Consider the following 9258-nt stretch of genomic DNA (forward strand, 5'->3'; position numbering starts at 1 on the left):
AGAAGATGGCTGTGTTGGGATTCCTCCCCGGATCAGCCTCTGGACCTTGAGAAACTGATTAGTCCCAGAATGCTGTCTTGGGGATTTCTACCTGGCTCTAGGGATCTTATGGGCCAATGAGTCAGGTAACATCTGTGTGAATGCCTCTGGGACTGGTGACATGGTTATCGTGCTCTGTACCGGCTGGAGCTTTGCTCTGTTTGGAGGACACCTGGAACACAAGAACAAGAGCCTGGCAGTGGGCTTGAGGTCTGTGTGACGCTCGTAGGAGGCATGCCCTAGTGTTTTCAGTGACCTGGGACATCTCACCATTCTCTCTAGACATGTATTTGATTCTATTGGCGGTTTGGGGAACATCGTGTGTGTGTGCAGCTACACAAACCTTGTCCACAAGTGTGTAGACATCAGGTAACAACCTAGATTACCCTTCACTCTATTCTCTGAGACGAGGTCTCTTGTAGAACCTGAAGCTCTCTACTTTGGCTAGCTGGTGCTCTCCCTGTCTCTGCCTCCCAGTGCTGGGAGCACACAACCCTGCTTAGCTTTCTGGTGTGGGTTCCAGGCATCAAACTCAGGTCCTTATGATTGAATGACAAGCAAGCATTTGACCAACAGAGCTGTCCAACAGTCCCTCCATAATCTATTGATTCCGATTGCAGAAATGGGTCCCTAGTCAATGAGACTTGTGTTCCCTGTGGATCAGTCACCCAAGAGTAATGCTATGCTGACCCCCATCTCCCCACAGGACCTTTGACTGCTGAAATCTCTTGGACCTGGTCATCTGTCTCTCACCTGCTTGTCCTTGGCCAGATCCCTGCCGCCAATATGGCCGGCTGCCCAGAATTTTCTAAACCCTATTGCCATTTCCTAGACTCCAGAGCTTGGGCCCCAAATCCTAACCTTCTGGAATTTTCAACTTCAGAAAGTAAATGCAGCCTCTGGCCTATCTCCCACCCTGTGGCTAACTTCCTCTTAGTCAGGCCTCCAATTGATTGGTCTTGTGAGGATAAGGAACCGGATAGGCCCATGGTAAGAAGGGATGTTTGGGATCAGTTCCAAGATGGAACTCTGGAGCCCTCTGCTAGTCACTTTACTTTTCTGGGCCTCCGTTATCTTATCCAAAATGCTCCTGCCTCAGAGTTATGTGCTGGTCATCTTGCATCACTGTCACAAAATGGCAGAGAGAATCAACTCATAAAGAGACATTTCAATCTAGGGTCTCTTAGATTGAGACCTGTGATGACGCCATGTCCTTTGCCAAGGCATGAGTACATAGAGAAAGAAGTTGCTCACTTCACAGCAGCCAGGAGGCAGAGTGGGGTCAAGGTCCCTTAGCTTTTGCTTCTGGGATCTCATCAGTCACCATCTTGGAGTAGAGATACCGTCGCTCAGTAGCTATGCTAACTAAGTGATTTAGCAGTAGCTATATTTATAGTGATGGAGCTGTTGGCTCCCTAATAGAAGGGAAGGGAGGCTCTCAGGACCCTCCCCTAAGATGGCAGGCATTTCTTTGTCCTTCCATTTTCCAGGTCCATGTGAGCTTGGGAGATGCTAGAGTATATAGGAAGTGAAAGGTCCAGCGAACCAGCTTCCATGAAGTCGGCATCTGTGATGGGTGGGATCTCAAAGTGAGATGCAGCCATTTGGGGTTTGCTCATGCTCCTGTAAGTAACCCTTCACAGGTGCTCTGTCAGTAAGCCAGATAAACTCATTGGCTCACCATTTGGACTTTGGACCCAATAGTCTGAAAGGCTATTTTGGTTTGTCTTAGGTTCCCTATCTGGGGAAAACTGACATTTGTTTACAATTCCCCAGAAAAACTAAAATAACAGTCAGTGACCTAACTTCATGGTGCTAGGCCCCACCTCTTCAACGGTGCCACAGGCTAAGAACCAAGCCTTTAACCCATGGGCCTTTGGGAACACTCTGGATCCAAACAATAGCATGCTGTTTGAGCAGTCTTAGAAAGATATAGTTCAATAAGCTGGTCTTCTCAGCAATGGTGTGTGCCCGACTCTTCTGGGTACCCAGAGGCTGATCTTGGAAGTGCTGTATCAGCTGTGATGTGAGCACTCATCCAATCCAGGGTGCAGACTGTGCTGCCCTTTGCTGCTTCTTGCTGGGAGGCAAAGGTTGGCCTCAGTAGGAGTGAACCTGCCTAAAGGATTGTGTCACCTCCTTCTAGCTCCCTACAATCAGACACTGGAGCTTGGAGAGCTGTACCTCAGACTCCAAGATTCAGGCCTTCTGGAACTCATCCCCCACTGCAGCATGTGGAGATGATGGGTAGATTAGAGGAAGAACAAGTCACCCTTCCTGGGGCAGGCGGGTTTTCCTATACCACTTCAATCATAAAGAAGTTAGTGCTCGAGCACACAAATGTGTAGAGGTGTACATGCATAAGAGTGCATTGGGAAGCCATAGTCAGCACTGGGTGTCATTTCTTGATGCCAAAAAACCTTTCACCCTAAGTCCAGCTTGGTGAGCCAAGGAGGATTTTGTTGTTGTTTGGGTTTGTTTTGTTTGTTTGTTTGTTTGTTTTTGAGACAGGATCTCTCACTAGCCTGGAACTCATCAAGTAGACTAGGCTGACTGGCAGGTGAGATCCACATACCTACCCAGGGCTAAGATTATAAGCACACACCACATACCCAGCTCTTTATGTGGATACTGAGGAGTGAATTTGTGCCCTCCTGCTTGTGGAGCAAGAACTTTCCTTAGCCCAGTTTAATGTTCTTAGTCAAAGCACATTTCACAGTGTTTCTCTGTAAGAGTTCTAGAGGATCCACTGATTTCCATACTGTCTTCCCAGGAAAGTCAAGCAGAATGCTCTAATAGAGGATATGTAATCACTGATCCAATAAATCAGAGTCATGCAGAGGGGACCCTGTTTCTGCTTATAAACAAGTCTTACTGGCTTAGTTTTATTTCTGATAAACTATCCCAACAACAATAGCAATCAAAACCAACTTAGGGAAGAGAGGGTTTATTTTAACTCATAATTCCAAGTTGAAGTCCATCATCACAGAGAAGTCAAGGTGACAGGAAGTTAAAACAGCTTGTCAAGTCAGAGTCGAGAGCAGAGAAAAATGAATGCATGGCCGCTTACTACTCAACTAACTTGATTTTCCCACCCTTACACAGTTCAAGACACAGTCAGAAAATGGTGCAGTGCACAGTAGGCTAGGTCTTCTCATCCCAATTAACATAATCAAAACAATGCTTTAAAGATGTGCTAACAGGCATTCATTGAGACCCTTTCCCAGTCAACTTTGGATTGTGTCAACTAAAATCAAACATCATACCCATCCTACTGAGAGGGCCTGGAAGATGAGGCATACGGACCAGAGAGCCACTTAGGCCCTTTGGCAACTGAGTAAGCAAAGACCTGTGATTTAGACCCACAGTGCACATAATATTAGTGGCTTTGATGTTGACAGTGTGTTATCATGGTCCCTAACTGTGCTGCTCTGTGGGTCCCCATCATCCATCATTGTAACTGTGGAGCGTTCGCCCCTCCTTTGGGCTCCTCTGGAAAAATACATATACGGTTCCTGTGTTTTTAGGGCTAAGGAAGCAGATCAGTCATTGGGAAGGCGCTTATCACACAACATGAGGACCTGTGTTAGATTCCAGAATCTAACATGTAAAAATTTAGGTATGGTGGTGCTCCTGTAATCCCAGGGCTAACGAGGTAGAGACAGGAGGATGCCTGAGGTTTACCAACCAGCCTTGCCTACTTGGTGAGCTCTAGGCCAGTGACAGACTCTTCCTCAACAAACAGGTAGACAGCTTCTAAGAAACTGTCACAGACACACATGCACACACACACACACACACACACACACACACACACACACACACACACCCCAGAGAGAGATGGGGGTGGAGGGGAGTTGAGACTGACAATTGGGCTAATGTCTTCAAGGGACCAGCGAACCTTGGCATCCCGACTCCGAAGATAGGAAATGGTGCATAGGCATGCATGTTCATATGGCTCAGGCATGTTGTGTAATCCCAGGAGCCTCAAAACTGCCTGAGTCCCAGCAGGGGAAGATTCTAAGCAGGGTGCAGAATCGCATCAAATTTAGGCTGTCTGGAGACCCCAAGACTTCTGGTATTAGGTGAACACAACTATGCATGTGGAGGTCAGAGGTCAGCCTCAAGTGTTGACAGCTTCTTCTCCTGACTCCACCTCTCCAGCCTGGGGATTACAGGAACACCACCAGGCCTGAATTTTTACATATGAGTTCGGCCAGGCGGGTGGTCTGACCAACCACTGTGGGCTTCAGCCTCCATTCTTCAATCCAGTGTTGTGATGTGGTATTCCACTTGGGAGCGGCAGCACAGAGAGCATTCCCACCCTGGAAAAGTCATGCTGGGCAAGGGTAGGGCACCAGCATTGTCTGAGCACACATGGACACCTGGAATCAGGTGGGGCTCTGGTATAGTCAGTCCAAGTGGTTCCTTTAACCACCTATTGTCCCCATCCACAAGTACATAAGCGGGCTTCAGGGGTCATGGGAAACATCCGCAGGAACAGATGACTAGTAGGTGAGGGGCCCTCCATTTGAGTTCAGTTCCCAGGCCCCAAAGTTCATGACCATGGTCTAGAGTAACTGTGATATACACAGACAGCCTTAGTTGGGTCAAAGTAAAAGACTTTTTTTTTTTTGAGAAGACACATTGATCCTTTTATTTCAACAGTGACTTCGTCATGGGCTTTTCATCTGGTAGACAAAGAAGAAAAAAGAAGAAAATAAAGGCAGGCAAAGGCGTCTGAATTGCGGGGACAATGGCAAATGTTCCCAGTCTTCTCTGTTTTTTTTTTTTTTTTTTTTTTTTTTTTTTTTAAGGAACAGGGATGACACAGTTTAATGTTGACAAAGGCTACGTGTCACTGGCAAGCAGGTTTTACTTGCAGCAGTTTCTTCCCATATGACCATGAAACCGCTAAAGAGCTGAGACCAAGCTAAAGGGTACACATGGCAGCCCATAGTGGCACTTGGAATTTTTTAAAAGTGATCTTGGAACCTAAGACTTGGAACAACAGCTGCCCTGGTTAGTTTTGTTGTCCATTTGGACGAGGGAAAAATCAATCGAAGAATTGCCTAGATCAGATTGACCAGTTCGTGTCTATGAAGTACCTTCTTAACTGCTAATTGATACAGAAAGGTCCACTATGGGCGGTGCCATCCCTAGGTAGATGGCCTGGGCAGTATAAGATAGGTACCTGAGCAACCCAGGGGAAGGGAGCTAGGAAGCAGCATTCCTCCATGAACTGCTATGGTTCCTGTCTCCACCTTCCTGCCTTGAGTTTCTGCCCTGGCTTCTTTTAGTGATGGACAGTACCTGTAAGCCAAAGAAACATTTCCTATACAAGTTGCTTTTGGCCAGTGTTTTATTACAACAACAGAGAAGCAAATTGAGCAGTAGCTACAAATGCAAGTGTGTGTTTATAAATACATACATACACTACACACACACACACACACACACACACACACACACACACACACACACACACACACACACACACAGGACAAATAGCAGTTCCTAAATCCCCTGAGCATCACTGACTCAAAAAAACTAAAGCTCCAAGCCGACCCATCACAGAGATTCCCACACACATTTACCACAGTTCTGTTCACAGCTTCTAAGTTATGGAGAAACTAGCATATCTGACAACAGAGGCGGATGAGGGAAATGTGGGGTAGATACACAGTGGAATTGGTCCATCCATAAAGAACAATGTGACTGTGTCGTTTGCAAGAAGATGCACACAACTAGGGAGAATCTTATTAAGGGCATTAAGCCAGTCTCAGAAAGACTATTGTCTCTCCTGTCTGCCTCCTGGGTTTTACAGAGATCCATCAAATTGTGTATATGACATGATAAAAAATAAAACAGCGTGGCTGAACTCTCCTGGTTTAATTTCTAACAAAAAAAGAAAAAAACAAAAACAAAAACGAAACAAAAACAAAAAAAACAAAAACAAAAAAAAACCTCGGGGAGAAAAGATTTATTTTATCTCGCAAGTCCAGGTGGCCGTACATCATTGTGTGGAAAGAAAGGCAGTGGGACCCTGAAGCAATTTTAGTCACATTACAGCTAGAGTGGAGAGCAGAGAGAAATGAATACCCCATGCTCAGAGCCCTCACTGCACTCATATGGTCCAGGACCGAACCCAAAAGAGTGGTGTTGGTTGGCTCTCTAGAGGAGCAAAACTCACATGGGGGGATCGTGGGGGCGATGTATTAGAAAGGCTCTCCGGCTGCAGTCCAGTCGGGCCAACAATGGCTGTCCAGCAACAGAAGGTCGAGAATCACAGGCTGGATGTCTCAACTGGTGCCGGTGCACACAGAATCCCATAGATGTCGGCTCTAATGCCAGGTGGGTTTGCTATGGAGAAGAAGCATAGCATGGTGAGTGGTCAAAGAGCAAAGGCTTTCTTCTTCCATGTCCTTTATAGCGGCTGCCACCAGCTGTGACCCAGACTTAAAGTGGATTGTACCACTTCAAAAGGTCTGGGTTAAAGGTGTATCTTCCTACTACCCCCCCAAAAAAAAAACCCAGATTAAAAGTGGGTCATCCCACTTCAAGTGATTAAATTAAGAAAAAAAAATCCCTCACTGGTGTACCCAACCACTTGGGTTTCTGTTCCTTCCAGATATGGTCAGGTTGCCAGTCAAGAAGAGCCATGACAGTTGGGTCTTCTCCACATCAGTTAACAGAATCATGACTCCCTGATCTAGACAATACCTAATTGAAACTCTCTTTCCAGATGATTCTTGTTGTGTCGAGTTAACAATTAATACCAACCAGCAGGGACAAATGGAAGGAGAGAGGCAAGAAAGGAGACGAAATCAGGATATATATACTTGTATGAAACCTTCACAATAATTTTAAAAGTCTTTGAAACCAAGAGCAGGAGTCAGGTCTGAACATCATCAGGGCAGAGCCCAATGTCCCAAAATCATGGCTTGCAACAACTCTCAAGTCACAGCTCATGTAGTACAGTAAATGAATTCTTCATCTGGGATCCTGTTTACTTTGTTACTCTTGAGATAGCCCATCAGTTGTGTGTTGAACTCAATCTCACTTTCATCACTCCTGGGAGAACATTAGCTGCAGATCATTCAGTCCATCCTCAGACAAATGTTCTCTGAGGCTGAGGACCTAATAGGGGCATAGTAGTTGCAGACTGGATCCCTTGGGGTTTTTCTGCTCGGCAGGAAGTATTGCAATCCTTCAGCCTTCTGTGGCCCCTGCATATCTTAGCATATTTCTGTGCATGTGCAGAGATATGACCTGTGCCCTCAGTCAGGGGAACAGAGAGGTAGCACCCCCTTGGCAGGTCCCCAGGCTATCCCACTATGAGTGACCCAGGGCACCAGGCACACTATATTCTATCCTATTCCACACGAGGCCTAAGCAGGTCAGTCGGGTGGCCCCTCTGTGGTTCAGCTTTTAGCCTCCCTCTCTTTGTCTTCCATGGTCCATCTCTGGGGCACCACAAGCTGCTCATTTACCTTCCTTCACTCGTCTTCCCACGTTGCCTGCTCAGCCCCCAGACAGTTAATCTGACAAGACGCCCTAGCTGATACGACCCAAAGAGAAGGTCTTTTTCCACACTGCCTAGAGGCCTGTGAGTTCATCTGCACCGACATTTAAATGTGGGTTGTCATACAGCTGAAATGTGGGATGAAGAACTGTGGTGTCCAGGGATGAGGATGCTCAGTGAGGAGAGTACTTGTCTAGCATCTGCAAGGTCCTGGGTTTATCCCCTAACACTGTAAGTACCAGTGTGTGCCTATAAGCTCAGCAGGTAGAAGACAGGCAGCAGGGGCAGGCGTTTTCTGCCATTTTGGGCTATATAGTGAAGTTTGGAGCCAAAATGGGCTACATGAGATCAGCTCAAAAGGAAGAGGAAGGGAGGAGAAGGAGGAAGGAAAGGGAGGTGGAGGAGGAAGGAGAAGAGGGGGAGGGAGGGGAGGAGGAAGAGGAGGGATCGAAGGAGGGAGGGAAGGGAGGAGGAGGGAAAGGAAGAAGAAGAGGGAGGGGAGGAGGAGGGAGAAGAAGAAGAGGAGGGAGGGGAAGAGGAGAAGGGAGGAGGAGAAAGAAGAGGAGGAGGAGGAATGGGAGGAGGAGGAGGAGGAGAAGGAAGAGGAGGAGGAACACCAATGTCCATTAGAGCAGAGGAAAGACAGCATAGACTGAAAAATAAAAACGTGCACTTTTGACCTTCTCTGACAGGGCTCTTTGCCCATGAACTTGGCTGCACTTCAGTGACAGAGGTGGACTTGAAAGTCTTCAGTAAGCAGGCCCCAGGTGGACTCTGGCCCTTTGCCCTCGGTCCAGCTAGCTCCACTTCTGATAGACAGTGCTCCCTGCACCCGTTCTATAGCTACGATGGATCTAAGAAGAGAGGCTTGAGGAGTTCCTCTGGCCTCAGGGAAGCCCCACCTCCAACTCCCTCATGAGGGCCAAGAGGGTGAGCCCAGGGCTCCGTGGGAAGTGTGGCTTCACTCCCTAACACACACTAATCCCCACCTGGCTTCCAGTCTAACCAGTGGCAGCTACAGGAGCTCTTTGAGCCTCACAACAGTTTTCTAGGCAAGACCAGCATCTGGAGGGCACTTGATTGTATTTGTCAGATGAACTGAGCTGCTCACTGGAAGCAAGATGACCAAACAAGGCCATGTTCCCATGGAGCCCTGGCTTTGTTCTGGCCTCCACTTGAGTTGCGAGCAGTTCAGCTCCTCCTCCCAGGCCACTGGCACGCACCTGGAGTCCCATCCAGTACTGCGACTGTCCACTCACTCACGAAGCAGGAGCAGGTACTACCAACCTGGAGGTCAACCCCGTGAGGGGCCCTGGCCATGCCTGACATAGGGCCAGAGCCTCTGCTGCTACAGTAAGAGAGGAATGTCCCTGTAGCCTTGGCGCCCTGACCAGCCCTAGGGGGAGACAGAAACTTGCCCAGGTTGTTACTGTACAAATATTTGCAAGGTGCCTGACACAGTCACCCAAGATCTGGCTCTGTAGCAACTGGGTGGGGCCATCAGGGCCCAGGAGCTGGCTGTGCACATTTGAGGGGTCCCAGGCAGCATGTTAAGCTTTTTGTGATCTCTTCCTCCCTCCTTCCCCCCCTCTGTCACACACACACACTCACACACTCACACACACTCACACACACTCACACACTCACACACAACCTGGTCTTCAGTCAAGCCCTTTCTCTGGGCACTGGCTCAG

The 9258-nt window shown here is 47.9% G+C and overlaps 1 long non-coding RNA gene across 1 annotated transcript; it reads right to left on the reverse strand.

The window, feature by feature from the left end:
* Nucleotides 1-2972: 2972 nt before the first annotated feature.
* Nucleotides 2973-8962, reverse strand: LOC148001575 (uncharacterized). Its single transcript, XR_015636333.1, has 4 exons — nt 8788-8962; nt 6233-6402; nt 5234-5352; nt 2973-4730 (listed from the first exon to the last, which is right to left on the reverse strand). It is a non-coding gene; the product is annotated as an uncharacterized LOC148001575 (long non-coding RNA).
* Between the last annotated feature and the right edge of the window lie 296 nt (nt 8963-9258).

Source organism: Rattus norvegicus, chromosome 13 (assembly GCF_021556685.1).
Source record: "Rattus norvegicus strain SHRSP/BbbUtx chromosome 13, alternate assembly SHRSP_T2T, whole genome shotgun sequence".
In the NCBI taxonomy this organism is placed as follows: domain Eukaryota; kingdom Metazoa; phylum Chordata; class Mammalia; order Rodentia; family Muridae; genus Rattus; species Rattus norvegicus.